Here is a 16,583-nt window from a genome sequence, read left to right as displayed (position 1 = left end):
GGTATAGAGATTGCTTAAAAAAAAAAAAATGAATACTTCATGAGGAAATGGTTTGAGTTCTTTTTATTTTTGCAGCCTTAGTGCCTTGTATACAGGTGGTATTTAATGGATGTTCGTTAAGCAGGTTACAAATAGGGCAACCTATAAAAGTTTTAGTTTTATCTCACCAACTGTGGAGCCTCAGTTGGAGAAGAAAAAAGTGAACACCGTCGATTTTTTTTTTTTTTCTGATTCCTGTGTCGCTTCAGGGACAATAATGTGTTCTGTCAGACCCAACTAACCACCACTTTGGGGAAGTCTGGTATTTTCCTTGTCTTCAAAACTGCCCTCTAACTTGCACTGGCACATGGGGTGTTAGGTCTTCATGTAGCTATTTACCCACGTGGCTCAAGCATCTCAGATGAACTTGGTAGAAACAACCCCTTAAAAACACTGTTTGCAAGAGTGAGCTAACTATGACTTAGAAATTCTACTCTGGATGTTCCAGCTTGTGTGTGATTATAAAAGGTAGACCAGGCAGTGTTTCCCAATCCCCCCCCCTTTTTTTTTTTTGCTTTTTACCAAAAAAAATCCAGCAAGTTTTTTCCAGTTATGATTCACAGTCCTGGTCTTAGAGCAATTTTGACAGTGTTAATCATTTGTAGGGGATGCTTTTTTTAACCTTTATGTTAAACTAATTTTACACTGACAAAGACGTGGTAAAAATAGTACAGATTCCTGTGTATCCTTCAACAGCTTCCCTAATGTTAACGTCTAACACAGCCACAGCACGATGACCCAAACCGGGATACTGACATTGATTCAACACTGTTTTTACTAACCTGCAGACTTTATTCAGAATTTACCATTTTTCCCACTCATGTCCTCTTTCTGGTCGAGGATCCAATCCAACACCCCGCATTACATTCAGTTGTCAAACTAAAGTGTTTGCTCCAAACCATTCCCCTTCTTCAGTCTTTCTGTGTCTTTCATGACCTTGACACTTTCAAAGGGCACCAGCCAGTTATCCCCTCAATTTGGATTTCTCTGATGTTTCCTCATGTTAGGCGGAGGGTATGCATTTTGGGCAGAAATGCCACAGAAGGTACTGCGCCCTTCTCAGTATCTGTAAAAAAAATTTCACATTCACGTTTTGTGTGAGTGTGGGAATTTGCTCCTTAAAAGATAATTACTCCCTAAATGTATATTTATACATGTATATGTGTGTGTGTGTGTGTGTGTGTGTGTGTGTGTGTGTGTATATATATTCCCCCCCCCCCCCCCCCCCCCGTATTTCTTAGGGATTTGGCATATATATCCCTTAAGGACTTAGTTTGGAATCATGATCTATGGAAAGATCCCCTTCGAAGACCGTGCGTTTCCCTGCCTCTGGGGACATTGGGGAGAAGATGGAGCAGACATGCTTTCTCTTTACCCTGTTAGTAGATTCATCGTCAACCAGGGGCCTTTTGCTGCTGAGACAGCTGGCAGTCCGTTCCCAGGCTTCGACTGATTACAAACTGCTTCTTAGGTTGGGCTCATCCAGAAGCCGCTGAGATCACGATTTGAGTCTAGGTCACTTATCTGGTGGCAGGGCAGCAAGAGAGGGAAGAAGACTGGGGCGTTTAATCTGCAGCCCCTAGCTGTCATCGCATGAGGGCTGCTCCCAGGACACTTTTTTTCTGGTATTCTGGCCCATGCCAAACCCGAGAACACCTCCAGGTAGAGAGTCACTGGGACCTGCAGTAGAATGTCTAGAAAGTCCTTCATGTTTTAGGCAGTTGCAAGTGTCTAAAGATCTGGGAGGGATACTACGGTGCCCTTTCTGCCTTCCCCTTCTTGCTTGCTCTTTTTCCTCTCCACATGTTCTCTAGTATTTAAAAAGCAAAATAAGACAAAAAAACAAATACGTGGTAGATGGAATGAGGAGAGGAGGGGAGGCATCAGAACGGAACTGTTGTGTAGGTAACAATCCTCAGCACCTGGCAGTGCTATCATTAATATACTCTTACACTTATGAATCAGTTGGTGCTGGGTTCTATTTTTAAAAGACGAATGACCCAAGGCAGAAAAAAAAAACAAAAAAAAAAAAAACGTGTTTTCTAAACTTAAAAAGCTGTTGTTTTCCAAGTTGTGGTCTTTCTTCCCAGGCTTTCAAACAGTGAGGCCAATTATAAAGAGAGATGTGTTGCCTGAGTGTGGGGATGTCCCAGTGGCACCCCCACTTTGCTCAAAACACCCCACCAGATGAAAGCATAGAACACCCAACACGGGGGGGTTACTCTTTTCAGAAATGTTCTGGCAACTCGGTGCCACATCTCGCAGTGGGACAGTCCCAGAAGTTCTGAAATGGCCCCCAAAAGTGGAGGAAGGGCTTAAAATGGGGGTCGGAAACATGGAGCTTCAATGCTTTGCTCTCTGGCCAGATGTCTTGAAGTAAGTTGTTTATCTGATTTCCTCACCCGTAAGATGGGAATAATCATACCTCTTTTTTTTTTTTAACGTTTATTAATTTATTGAGGCGGGGAGGGGCAGAGAGAGACGGAGAGAGAACCCAAGCAGGCTCTGCACAGAGCCTGATGTGGGGCTCAATCTCATGAACCTGAGATCAAGAGTTGGACGCTCAACCGACTGAGCCACCAGGCATCCCAATCATACCTATTTCGTGTGGTGGCCCTGAAATTAGATAAGGTCATGTCTGGTCCAGGCTCCGCCAGAAAAGGCTCTTAGCACACGGTGGGTGGGGGTGGGGAGGCAGCTTCTCACTGAATCTCAGACTTGTGTCATCCATGAGCCGTGAGTGCCCTATCCCAGGAGACCCTAATCCTAACCTTGTGAGGCCATTATTATTATCCTTACTTTGCAGAGTAGAAACTCGGTTCCCAGAGACATTGAGCCTCCTGCTTCTGGTCATATGACTGTCCATGGGCGAGTTAGGATCTGAACCCACATCGGTCTGATTCCGTGATCCATTTTGCCACGTGTTTCCCATCCTTTGGGAACATCATACCGAGGTGAAGAGAGCAAATACCCACCTTCCTCCAACCTCTTCCCGCATCGAGATGGACAAATAAAGAATGCCTGTAAGCTCTACCTCCTAAGCCAAAAGGACAAGGGTACAGAACGTGAACCATGTGACTCAGCACCGAGCCCCAGGTACGCTGCTGGGTGCTGCATGGAAGGCATCTTGTTTGACAAGGGTTGGGCACAGCAGGATGACCATCCTGTTCGGCTGCTTTACGGCACCAGCTGTGCCGGGCCGGCCCAGGAAGGCTTTGTTCCGGCATGGCTGAGTCACTGGTGGAGGTCCCCCGGTCCCTGTAGGTGGCTGTGGTCCTGCCCCTCATTGGCACCTGCATGTGGCTCGCCGGTCGGCTGCAGCTGCCGCTGAGATCCTGTTCCCCGTTCCCAGGCTGGCCCTGGGTGTAGGCACAGAGACCGCGCTTCCAGGCTCCTTTGGTGGCAGTGTTTAGACCATGGATGACAAGCTGATTTCTGGCTCTTGGCCTCCCTGCCCTTGTCTCCCAGTTCCTGGCCGGAGCTCGCTTTCAGACTTAAGGTGCTGACCCCTCTCCTGAGAGCCTTCATTCCTGCCCACTTTTAGACTGACATTTTCACAGAGCTGTGACCTCACAGGAGATGAGGAGATGGGTGTCCTTTGGGTTGGGATGAGGTGGCAGAAAGTGGAGAGGAAAGGGGCAGTGTAAACACAGGCAGCGTTAAGTGTGCAGCCATTCGCCACAATGGGCCACTATTCAAAACCAGGCAAGTCAAAGGAGACCTGTGCCAGTCACCTTCTTCTCAGCTCACGGCAATGCTGACATGACTCCAGTTTGGGTATTGGTGATGCCCGTGAAGAGAGAGTGTAGAAAGGCATGGATAGGTTACTTGATTAAAATGTGTCAATCCTACTGCCTTGGAGGAATTTGATCTGTTACAATGGCCACAAAATCCCGACTAACTGGACAATAGGTGGTGATCAGATTTCTTTTCTTCTCTTAATGGTATTAGGTAGGGCTGTCTCTGTAACAGCCATGGCATTGTAAAATAGCTTGAGGATTCCAGCCCAACACGGACTTTGCAGTCTTTGGACAATGTTTAAAGCATGTCCCTTCAGAGGCAAAGACTAATGCAGTCCCAAGAAGCTGACTATAGCATTCCTCTTACGGTGTTCTTGGTTAATTTGAGTACACAGAGGACATAAGCCCAGTGAAATGTCAAGAGATGTAGAGAAAGCAATGCCAGGGCCCAGGAAGAAGAGTCAGAGGGTAGAGGCCAGCACCTGAAAAACAGCATTTGTATAGCTAGATTTGTGCTAGGAACAGAGAAAGACTGGGAGATAGATACTTCCTATAATCCTTAATTTACACGTCGGAGAAGAAAGGTATTAATAGCCTCGATGGGATTTGTTACATTCTGGGGAGGAGTTGCCTAGTGAAAGTGAAAAGAAAGCCAGTGCATGCTGAAGAAAAGGGTGTTAAAGTACTGTGTGTTTTATTATTTTTTTTTTTTTAACATTTGCTTTTGAGAGACAGAGACAGACCACAAGTAGGGGAGGGGCAGAGAGAGAAGGAGACACAGAATCTGAAGCAGGCTCCAGGCTCTGAGCTGTCAGCACAGAGCCTGACGTGGGGCTCAAACTCACAAACTGAGATCATGAGCTGAGCCGAAGTCGGACGCCTAACTGACTGAGTCATCCTGGGAACCCCAGAGTACTGTGTGCTTTTAAAGACCAATAGAATGTGGCTTTGCCTGTTATGTGACGTAGTCAAGAATACAAAAAGGAAAATGCATAACGCAGTGAGAGTAGATACTTAATGTATCTAAGATGACTCAACCCATATTTCTGGAAGATGCTCCACTCACAGGTGGAGAAAAACGTGCGTGAACAAAAACTAGAGAGCCACTACATGTCAACTTGGTGGCGCTGGCCAGGAAGGTGTGAGGGGGACTAAGAAGGGAAAATCCTCGTGGACGGCATTGGCCAAGGCCTCACGGAAGAGAGAGAACGCTACGTGGTCCTGGAGGAGAGAAGGTCTTATGCTGGCGGTGCTGAGGAAGAGGATATTGCGGATGGGAGGAAGGAGACTGAACGGGTGGCGAGGGGTCGCTTTCTGGAGAGCCTTGGAGGCGAGGGGGGAAGAGTGGATCTGGGAGTCTTGGCATATTGGGCAGGAGAGCAGCGTGTGGGTTAATGGTATTTTAGGCAGTAACTATCCACACGAGGTTCAGGATAGGGGGAACCTCAGGCAGCAGACTTCGGTTACCCGGATCCCACTGACAAAGCCTGTCCTAATTCAGAAATGACGGCTAGGGATTCCAGCCAATTAAGTATGCGCATTCCAGCCCCAGCAGCAAGGCCGTTCCTATTGTGGGCAGAAGCATCAGGTCCTTTAAACCCGACACGGTGAATCATCCGATTCCACCAACGCCCCTTGTCTTCATGCCAGCCACGCATCCCTGTGCTCGTTAGTGTCGCTTTTAATTTAAACATGAGCACTGATAACTAAAATTGCTAAGGAGATACGTAACCAAGTAGTCCGTAGTTTTATCTCTATAGCCTTAATAAGAGAAGAAATAACACGTAAACTGGTGTGAGTGGACATAGAGGAATGTAGGCTATAAAAAATGTTCTCTTAGATGTCATTATAGAAAGTACAGAAATTTTTTAAATTGCCAAGAATTTTCTTTCAGTTGCCAGTAATTTTCTTTAAATGCCCCTGGGCATTTTTAAAATGCCGTGGTTATGTTATACATTCAGTTAGCATATCCCCTTGTATCTAGAGCCTTTTCCACTGTGGTTGGCAATGTGCTAACGGTCCCCGTGCCCTCTACAACACCGTAGCGTAGCCATCCCACCAATGGGCTGGTGTTTGTTTAACATTCCCCCTAATTTTGACTGTTTGTGCTATTTCCTCCCTTTTTTATCATTATTTTTTTACATTTATTTATTTTTGAGAGACAGAGACCCAGCATGAGCGGGGGAGGGGGGGAGAGAGAGGGAGACACAGAACCTGAAGCAGACTCCAGGCTCTGAGCTGTCAGCACAGAGCCCGTCGCAGGGCTCGAACTCACAAACCACGAGATCATGACCTGAGCTGAAGTCGGATGCTCAACCGACTGAGCCACCCAGGCGCCCCTGTGCTAGTTCCTCCTTTAAGAGACCTTGTTCAGACATAAAATGCTTTCTTCCTAGAAAAACTATGTGTTCCACATGGAAATAAAGGGAGGGAAACTTTGGTGGTTCTTGATCGCTCTCAATAGACTCTTTTCCCTAGAGGCCTCTGGGTGAGCGTGTTATTTTCTAGAGGCTGTAATACCACACATTTTGGGGGTTGGTGGTTCCTGATGTGTAAGATGATGTTTTTACCACGAAGAGTGTAATGTTTTCCCATGTAAAGTAAAAAGTGTGCTTCAGGAAGACTAGTCTGCTTAATGGGCATGGGGGGTCGATGCCTTGATGTGTGGCATTTCTAGTAGACTGAGCCCGAGGCAGCCCGACGGAGGTGGAACCATGGCTTGATTGAGCAACTTGGTCATGACGGCGTAGTATGGTCTGCTCTGGAAGATGCTGTGTTTCTGTAAAGTGGTGTAGCTCAGTGCAACTGGCAAACAGGGAAAGAATGTTAATATGACGCAGAAGTTGTCCCAGTTCATGGAGATTCCAGAAGGCTAGGGTCTGGTGCCTCCAAGAGCAGCAGCCCCGTGAGGGCCACATGCCTGCTCCACAGCCTCCTTCATCGACTTCTTCTGTGCTCAGTTCTTTCAATCTGTGTGCCTTTTGCCCTTGTCCCCGTAACTCATCGGTGTCGACCCTTCCGCCCCTTCCGTGGAGCTACCCATTTCTTTAAATCGGACTAAAATACCCGGAAGATAAAGTTTACCATCTTGATCATTTTCAAGCGACCAGTTCAGTGGCTTCAAGTACATTCACATTGTTGTCCAGCCTTCACCCCCACCCACCTCACCAGAACCCTTTCATCCTGCAAAACCAAAACCCCATATTCATTAGACAATAATTCCCCTTTGCTCCTGTGTCCAGTCCCTGGAAAATACCATTCTCCTTTGTGTCTCTATGGTTTTGACTACTGTAGGGGGCGCCTGGGGGGCTCAATCGGTTGAGCGTCTGACTTCGGCTCAGGTCATGATCTTGTGGTTTGTGGGTTCAAGCCCCGCGTTGGGCTCTTTGCTGGCAGCTCAGAGCCTGGAGCCTGCTTCGGATTCTGTGTCTCCCTCTCTCTCTGCCCCTCCCCTGCTCGCACTCTGTCTGTCTCTCTCTCAAAAATAAATAAACATAAAAAAATTTTTTTAATAATAAAAAAATGATTTTGACTACTGTAGCTCATATAAGTGGGAATAGTACAGTATTTGATCTTCTGTGACCATCTATTTCACTTAGCAAGATGTCCTCAACGCCCCTCCGTGTCGTAGCCCGTGTCAGCATGTTCTTACATTTTAAGGCTGAAGGATACTCCATTGTATGAATATATCACAGGGGACACTTGGGTTGCCTCCACCTCTTGGCTACTGTGAATGACGCTGCTATGAACCTGGGGGTAAGATATGTTTTCATTCTCCCCCATGTGTAAAGATGAAGTCCTCTGTTTTCTTTACTAGGAACCTACCTTGCCGTTTTCACTGTATCAGTCCTTTTACTAGGGTCGCTACTATTTCCTTAGGGCTCTGGTGAGAAAGTTGCAAGGGTCTGAGTGGTCTGCCTCAGCCCTGCTTCTCCTTCGAACCCTGCCATCTTTTGTGCACAGTTGAAGAGAGCAAGGGAGGTGTTCGTTCAGAAATGCACGTCTGTGTCACGCCAGAGCGGAAAGGCTTATAGAAGCGAAAGGAAATAAGCTGGGGTGCAGCTGTGTGCTATGCCGCTTATTAACTACCTGGCAACCTTAGAAATGTAACCAAGCCCGGCTTTCTCCTCCGTAACGCCGGCCGCCAGGGCTCCTGGAGGAGTCGCTGACATGAGCCACCGAATCCAAGCACCTGGACCTTACCTCACAGGGGTTCAAAACGCCATCATCTGTCACAGGACCCAGCAGAGGCTGCAAACCAGAGAGGGAACGCAGTTGCAGAGTTGAGCTCTGTAGGCGGTTGGCTCAGCCCTTCTCCTGTGCCCACACCTGTCTACTTCGTACGAGGGCTCGACCGACCACCGAACAAATTAGATAAGTAAAAAACGAGAACGTGATGCTCTGTTCTAATGTGAGTGTGCATACGGAGAGATCTGGAAAGTTCGTGGAGGCCAGGGAGGGGTGGATGGCAGGAAGGAGGGTCACAGCAGTTGCTGTCAGTTTGGGTAGAGCTGCTGGTTTAGTATTCATGGTTTCCAGGAGTGTCTCTACCATAAAGAAAGGCTCTCGGTGCACCGCAGAGGACTGTGTGATTCAGTGGTGCTGACTAGTCTTGCGGGAATGTAAACTCCGTCTACAAAGACGAAGGAGGATGAACGCTTGAATGCCGTATTTGACCACTTGGTAAAATCATTTGTGACTCAGGAAGTAAGGGGCTCAGAGACCCACAAAGGAGTCCAGGATTTCGGTGAAAGCTCACAATCCCGAGGGCCCAAGAGAGCTATCAGTCCAGTCCTCTGCACAGTTAGGCCTGAACAATCACCAAAATTGAGTTCTTGGGCTTTCTGCTTTATGGAAATATTAAAACAGCAGAGAAAAAGAGCCTCCTTTTTGGTTTTTTAATTATATGACATAGAACATATAATGTCAGTGTTATCATACAAATAATATGTCCTGTAACTTAAAGTTACAAGTAGAACTTGCCAGAGAAAGGGGAACAATACCTAATTGTTAGGAAGGCAGACGAAGAGGACCGCTAGCCGAAACCGACCGTCTCTGCACCAAGGAGGAAGAGAGTGGGCTGAAAAGGGAGAAGAAAGAAAAGCACCAGAGGGACGGGATGTCACATCCTTGCCCTGTTGTGGTTTTCACATTACAGATCGGATCGGATCGGATCAGATCGCTAGAGTGTATCCGACTAGAGGAGTCACCCCTTAGCGAGTCTCCCAGAACCCAAGAAGACAACAGCAGACAGAATAAAGAATATCAGAGTGGTTGCTCGAGCTAAGGGTCAGCATTGTTTGTAAATGTCTTCTCCGGGTGTCTGTGTTCCTGAAGGTGTTTACTGGATTATAATGTGAAGTACTTTTCTCGCTCTGGGTTGTGGGAGGAGTTTGAGAAACATTCTGACATTTTGCCTGTCTTCTGCTCCTGGACCTTCTTTCTCAGTCAGTGAAAGTTTGGGGTCTAAATTTGGCTACTGTTGCACTTGAAATAGATGGTCCCTGTTTGTCTCAGATGGTTGTGAATGTTCTACCGCTGTCACTACACAGGGATCGGGGATAGTCCCGTGGGTGCCCCGCACTGCTGGTATGTCTGTCAGCTGTGGTATAAGGAAGCCTCCTGAAATAAAGCTAAAAACTTGGATTTGAATCTCAATTCAGCCATTTATCAGCCATGTGAAGATGGATATTGTTGCTTCAAGATCTCCCCAATCCAAGGCAATCTTTAATTCAATGAATGCTTACTGAATACCTACTGAATACAGACCATGATACTAGGCACCAGGAACTGAAGAAGCTTGCAGGCTGATGATGAAGATAAACACATAATCCTAAAAGAACTATGGAGGGGCGCCTGGGTGGCTCAGTTGGTTAAGCCTCCGACACTTGGTTTTGCCATCTTACGGTCATGGGATCAAGCCCCAGGTCGGGCTCCTTGCTGGTCGTGGAGCCTGCTTGGGATTCTCCCTCTCCTCTCTCTCCTCCACTCATGCACATGCACTTGCACGTGTGCTCTCTCCCTCTCTCTCTCAAACTAACTAAATAAAAACTTTAAAAACTAAAAAATAAAATAACCGTGGGAGAGAGATGAGGAGATACTTAGTCCTGAAGGAATTAAGTATGTGGAAGGGTGGGATGTAGCGTGTGAACTGAGCCATGAAGAAAGACTAGCTTTAAATTGCCACGTGGAGAACTGCAGAGCTGGCTTTCCAGGCAGAGGGACCGCCAGAAGTAGGTCACAGGCATGGGGAGCACTCCCGAAGAGGAGTATGGCCCCAGGTAAGGCTGAGATTTCAGGTTAGACGAATGGTCAGGAGGTCATGTCAGAAAATGGCCAGTGAATAGAAGCATAGGCTTTGAGAAGTTCCAGGCCCTTCCTTTGCTGAGCTGCCTCAGCTCTACAAGGCTTTCCATCTCCTCCTCTCTCTTCTACCACAGCTTCAGCCTCCCTGAACAGCCCACATTCCCTCCCCTCTCCAGCCCCAGGCACACCCCCTGGCTCCCGCACATCCCTTGGTTGGTATGCTACAGAACTCACTTCCTGCCCGTCAGCTAGAGAGCAGATTACTGCCTTGGTTACATTTTAGCTGTCTTCATTTAGCATCCGGAGCATTCAAATCCTATCTGGTGTCTCTGACTGGTACATTTTTACTCTTCCGTGGGACTCGGTTCGGGCAGGATTTCCTTTTTGAAGACTTTCCAGACTTGCCTTCCACCCCTGTATTCATTGGGATTCTCCGGAGAAACAGAATAAGATATAGATATAGAAATAGAAATAGAGACAGGCAGACAGAGACAGAAAGAAGGAACCACTCATGTGGTAATGGGGACTGGCTGGTCCAAAGTGTGTGGGGCAGGCTGGCAGGCTGGGAACTAAGGCAAGGCTTCTATGTTGCAGTCTTGAGACCCAATTCCTTCTTCCTCCAGAAACTTCAATCTTTGCTTTTAATACTTTTGATTGGATGAGGCCCACCCACATTATGGAGAATAATCCGCTTTATTCAAAGTCTCCTGATTTAATCTTAAAAAGACCATCAAGGCCATATGGAGACTGGTGTCTAACCAAACAGCTGGACACCATGGCCCAGCCAAATTGACACATGAAATTAACCATCTTGACCTCACCCCCTCCCCACTCCCATGTACACACTAAAGAACTGACAAGCTCTTGTCTGGGCTTTCACATATTTTAATCTATTCTGTCAGTAATCCTGGGAAGAGAGAATTCTCACTGTTTCACAGATGTTGACATTGCAGTTCACACAGGTTAAGGGACAAACCTCAAGTCCCAAAGTTCTGGAAACGGAAGCCAGGTCATGGTCCCCAGATTCTGGGTGCCTCCTGCTGCGGTAGGCAGTGTCTATGCTGTGGATGTGGTGAGGGGTCCTTCAGCAGAGGGGAGCTGCAGGATGTCCATACTGGGTATGCTGGGGCTCTGAAAGTGAAACACCTTGACTTGAACCCTCGCTCTGCCAAACACATGCAGCTGAGGACCTGGGGGGTGGGGGGTGGGGTCCTCTCTGTGCCTTAGTTTCCCCATTCATAAAATGAAGATAATAGTAAAGTTTACCTAGTGTGGTTTTAATGATGACATACACAACACAGTGCCTGGCGTGAAGTGATCAGGCAGCAGACAATAATAATGGCAGGAATAACAAGAACACTTAATCATTCACAACCAATATATTTGGAGAGAATGTAAATATTCATTTGTATACCTGAAAGTTCTGTGTCTGCCAGGGTTTCATAAAAAACATTTTGAGTTGTGGGAGGCTGGTGGAAAAGGAAGACGGTGAGCTCACATATAAACTAGACACACACACAGATGTAAATAACCCAGAAAGGACCTGAAGCCTGGCGGAACAGGCTCCATAACTAAAGGTAAAGAAAAGGTCACATCGAAGAGGGTAGGAAGGGCAGAGACACAGTGGGCACAAAACAGACTTGCGGGACCATCCATAGGAGGGACGGAGCAGTGGGCACAGAGAGGGAAAAGAAATAGACGCTCACACTGGGCAGCCTGCAGAGGGAAGACGAATCCCCTTAGCATTTGGCTTTGAAAACCAGATGGGCCAAATTTTGTGAGTTCTTAGAACGAATGGAACTTAAAACCCAGAATTTTAAAACTCACAGGGCCAGGCTCTGGGAGACCTGGGAGGGCAAGAGGAAACTGAGTTCCCACCATTACAGAGACTGCACAAGAAACAGCCCCCAGAGATACAGCGTAGAAGCAGCAGTTAGAAAAACACCTACAGCTCACAGGAGGAAGAGTTATTTACTAATCTCAGAGTAGCTCGGGGACTTCTCCAGGAGCAAAAAAGCTGGCAGGCACCATTTCCCTCCCCAACCGTCCAGCAAAACACACTATAGCCACCTGCTGAAACCAACACTGAGCTCTGTCCTGGATTTGCTCCCTCCAGCCAGGCTGGCCTCAGTCCCTGTCCTGCTAAAACTGCTTGTCCTGCCCCTGCACATGTTGTGAATCTGCTGCCTCCAATATGCTCTTGGCTGGAGCCCATCGAAACCAGGGCCACAAGCCTGGCAGTTTGCAAGCAGCCCTGATACAGGCCAGGACCACTCCAAAGTGACTCCTGCCTCAGGGAGAGGAGAAGATTACCAGACACCAGAGTCAGATGGAGGCCCAGCAGTGGGCTAGGGGCAGGTCTGATTACCAGACCCACCCACCAACAGAGGGAAAGCACCCTACAGTTTGGTGCTACTGCATCTCTGACAAATGCCTGGTTTGACTTAAGCTCAAAATGACCCCAGACTGGTCCACTACACCACAGGGACCAAACACTGTCCAGAATAGGGAAAGAAAGCCACTTCAGATGCTGGACTAAAGGAAAAAGCAGCCACAGTACCAGAGTGCACAGAAGCAACATGCATAGGAGACATCGCTGAAGTGCCAGGTTCTGGTAAACGGGGGATACTGCATGCAGGGCACTACAGGACCTCTTCTTCATAAGGCCATTACTTTCCAGAGCAGAAGATGTAGCTGACTTTCCTAACACACAGAGACAGACACAGAGAGTTAGACAAAATGAGGAGACAGAGGGATATGTCCCAAATAAAAGAATGGGACAAAATCATAGCAAGAGACCTAAGCAAAACAGAGATAAGTAATATGCCTGATGGAGAATTTAAAGTAATGATCAGAAAGATACTCACTGGACTTGAGAAAAGAGTGGAGAACATCAGGGGGACCCTTAATAAGTAGACAAAAAAACACATTAAATGAAATTGAAAATACACTTGATGGAATAAATAGCAGACTAGAGGAAGCAGAAGAACAAATCAGCAATCTGGTGGACAGAGTAGTGGAAAGTAATCAAGCTGAGCAGCTGAGAGAGAAAAACATTATGCAAAATGAGAATAGACATAGGGAACACAGCAACACCATCAAGCATAATTACATTCCCATTATAGGGATCCCAAAAGGAGAAGAGAGAGAACAGGGGGCAAAACTTCATTTGAAGAAATAATGGCTGAAAATTTCCTGAATCTGGGGAAGGAAACAGAAATTCAGGTCTATCTAGGAGGCACAGAGATCCCCCAACAAAATTAACCCACGGAGGTCCGTACCAAGACACATAGTAATTAAAATGGCAAAAAGTAGTGATAAAGAATTTTAAAAGCAGCAAGAGAAAGAAAACAGTTACATACAAGGGAAACCCCATAAGGCTATTAGCTGATTTTTTCAGCGAAACTTTGCAGGACAGAGGGAGTAGCATGATATATTCAAAATGATGAAAGGAAAAAATCTGCAGCCAAAAATACTCTATTCAGCAAGGGTACTATTCAGAATTGAAAGAGAGATAAAGAGCTTCTCAGACAAACAAACAAACAAAAAAAAAGAATTGATGGCTATGAAACCAGCCCTACAAGAAATGTTAAAGGGGACTCTTTGAGTGGAAAGGAAAAACCTAAGTAAGAGTAAGAAAAGTAAGAAGCACAAAACCTGTAAAAATATACATATATGTAGAAATCAATCAAGAGACTCACAAGATAAAAGGACATGCAGTATGATACCATATACCTAAATCATGGTGGGGAGAGGAATAAAGAACGGGTTCAAACATAAGCCACTATCAACTTAATATAGACTACTATAAGCAGAAAGTATTACACATAAACCTAATGATAACAACAAATCAAAAACCAGTAATCTGAAAAAAATAAAGAGAAAGGATCAAAATATATCATTAAGGAAAGCCAACCTATTGTGAGAAGAGCTCAAAGAAAAGAATAGAGAAGAACTACAAAAACCACCATAAAACAAGTAACTATAGCAACCAATACATACCTATCGATAATGACATTGAATGGAAATGGACTAAACTCTCCAAGGAAAACACATAGGGTGATGGATAAAAAAACCCAAGACCCATCTACATGCTGCATACCAGAGACTCATTTTAGACTTAAAGACACATGCAGGTTGAAAGCGAGGGGATGGAGAAACAAACCAATTACCAGCAAAGAAATTGACTCAGTAATAATAAAAAAAAATTCCCGACAAACAAAACTCCAGGCCAGATGGTTGAATTTTCCCATTTAAAGAGGAGTTAATACCTATTCTTCTCAAACTATTCCAAGAAAAAGAAGAGGATGGTAAGTTTCCAAATTTATTCTATGAGGCCTGCATTATCCTGATACCGAAACCAGATAAAGACACTACAAAAAAAGAAAACTACAGGTCAGTATCTCTGATGAACATAGATGCATAAATCGTCAACCTAATATTACCAAACCAAATCTAACAATACATTAAAAAAATCATTCACGGGGCGCCTGGGTGGCGCAGTCGGTTAAGCGTCCGACTTCAGCCAGGTCACGATCTCGCGGTCCGTGAGTTCGAGCCCCGCATCGGGCTCTGGGCTGATGGCTCAGAGCCTGGAACCTGTTTCCGATTCTGTGTCTCCCTCTCTCTCTGCCCCTCCCCCGTTCATGTTCTATCTCTCTCTGTCCCAAAAATAAATAAACGTTGAAAAAAAAAAAAATCATTCACCATGATCAAGTGGGATTTATGCAAGGATGGTTCAGTATTTGCAAATCACTCAACATGATACATCACATCAGTAAGAGAAAGGATAAAAAATAGATGACCATTTCAATAGATTTAGAAAAAAGTATTTGACAAAGTACAGCATCCATGCATGGTAAAAAACCTTCAACAAAGTAGGTTTAGAGGGAACATTTCTCAACATAATAAAGGCCATATATGAAAAATTTACAGCTAACATCATACTCAGTGGTGAAAAACCGAGAGCTTTTCCCTTAAGGTAAGGAAGAAGACAAGGATGCCCACTGTCACTACTTTTATTTAATATCATACTAGAAGTCCCAGCCACAGCAATCAGAAAAGGAAAATGAACAAAAGGTATTCAAGCTGGTAAGGAAGAAGTAAAACCTTCACTGTTTGCAGGTGACATGATACTATATATAGAAAACTCTAGACTCCACCAAGAAAATACTAGAACTGATAAATGAATTTAGTAAGGTTGCAGGATACAAAAATCACTGTACAGAAATCCACTTCATTTCTATACACTAATAATTTTAAGCAGCAGAAAGAGAAATTAAAACAATCCCATTTACAATTGCACCAAAAAAGAATAAAATACCCAGGAATAAACTTAACCAAGGAGATGAAAGACCTGTATTCTGAAAACTATAAAATGCGGGTGAAAGAAATTCAAGATGACATGAACAAATGGAAAGATATTCCATGCTCATGGATGGGGAGAATGGATATTGTAAAAAATGTCCATACTACCCGAAGCAATGTATACATTTAATGCAATCCCTATCAAAATACAAATAGCATTTGTCACAGAACTAGAACAAACAATCCTAAAATTTGTATGGAACCACAAAAGACCCTGAATAGCCAAAACAATTTTGAAAAAGAAAAGTCGGAGGGATTTCAAGTTAAATTACAAAATGTAGTAATCAAAATAGAATGGTACTGGCACAAAAAATAAACACATAAATCAATGGAGCAGCATAAAATGCCCAGAAATAAACTCACTATTTTGTGGTCAATTAATCTTCCAGAAGGGAGGCAAGAATATGGAATGGGAAAAGACAGTCTCTTCAACAATAAATGGTGTTGGGAAAACTGGACCGCTACATGCAAAAGAATGAAACCGGATGACTTTTTGTAAGAAACACACAAGAATAAACTCAAAATGGATTAAGGATCTAAATGGGAGAACTGAAACCATAAAAATCCCAGAAGAGAACACAGGCAGTAATTTCTCTGATATCAGCCATAATGACATCTCTTAAAATATGTCTCCTGAGGGAAGGGAAACAAAGTCAAAAATAAATTATTGGGACTACATCAAAATAAAAAGCTTCTGCACAACAAAGGAAACTATCAACAAAAGTAAAAGATAACCTACTGAACGACAGAAGATGACATATCTAATAAAGTATTAGTATCCAAAATATATAAAGAACTCATACATTTCAACACCAGAAAAAACCCAAACAATGCAATTAGAAATGGGGATGGGAATGCAAGCTGGTGCAGCCACTCTGGAAAACAGTATGGAGGTTCCTCAAAAATAGAACTACCCTACGGCCCAGCGATTGCACTACTAGGCATTTATTCAAGGGATACAGGTGTGCTGTTTCGAAGGGACACTTGCACCCCCATGTTTATAGCAGCACTATCAACAATAGCCAGAGTATGGAAAGAGCCCAGATGTCCATTGATGGATGAATGGATAAAGAAAATGTGGTATATATATATATATATATATATATATATATATACACACACATATATATA

At 44.9% G+C, this 16,583-nt stretch overlaps 1 protein-coding gene and 1 long non-coding RNA gene across 4 annotated transcripts in view; one reads left to right on the top strand and one right to left on the bottom strand.

The window, feature by feature from the left end:
* Positions 1-16,583, top strand: part of SPATA13 (spermatogenesis associated 13) — a 350,239-nt gene that overhangs the window by 166,714 nt on the left and 166,942 nt on the right. The gene's annotated exons all lie outside the window — the stretch shown is intronic.
* LOC125174954 (uncharacterized) overlaps positions 888-16,583 on the bottom strand; it is a 28,669-nt gene continuing 12,973 nt past the window's right edge. The window contains exons 2-4 of the long non-coding RNA XR_007155625.1: positions 7,983-8,030; positions 1,415-1,563; positions 888-1,105 (exon numbers count right to left, since the gene is read on the bottom strand). This is a non-coding gene — a long non-coding RNA (uncharacterized LOC125174954). The remainder of the gene's footprint in view (positions 1,106-1,414; positions 1,564-7,982; positions 8,031-16,583) is intronic.

The sequence above is a fragment of the Prionailurus viverrinus genome, chromosome A1 (assembly GCF_022837055.1).
Source record: "Prionailurus viverrinus isolate Anna chromosome A1, UM_Priviv_1.0, whole genome shotgun sequence".
In the NCBI taxonomy this organism is placed as follows: Eukaryota; Metazoa; Chordata; class Mammalia; order Carnivora; family Felidae; genus Prionailurus; species Prionailurus viverrinus.
This window is presented reverse-complemented; position numbering and strand designations above follow the sequence as displayed.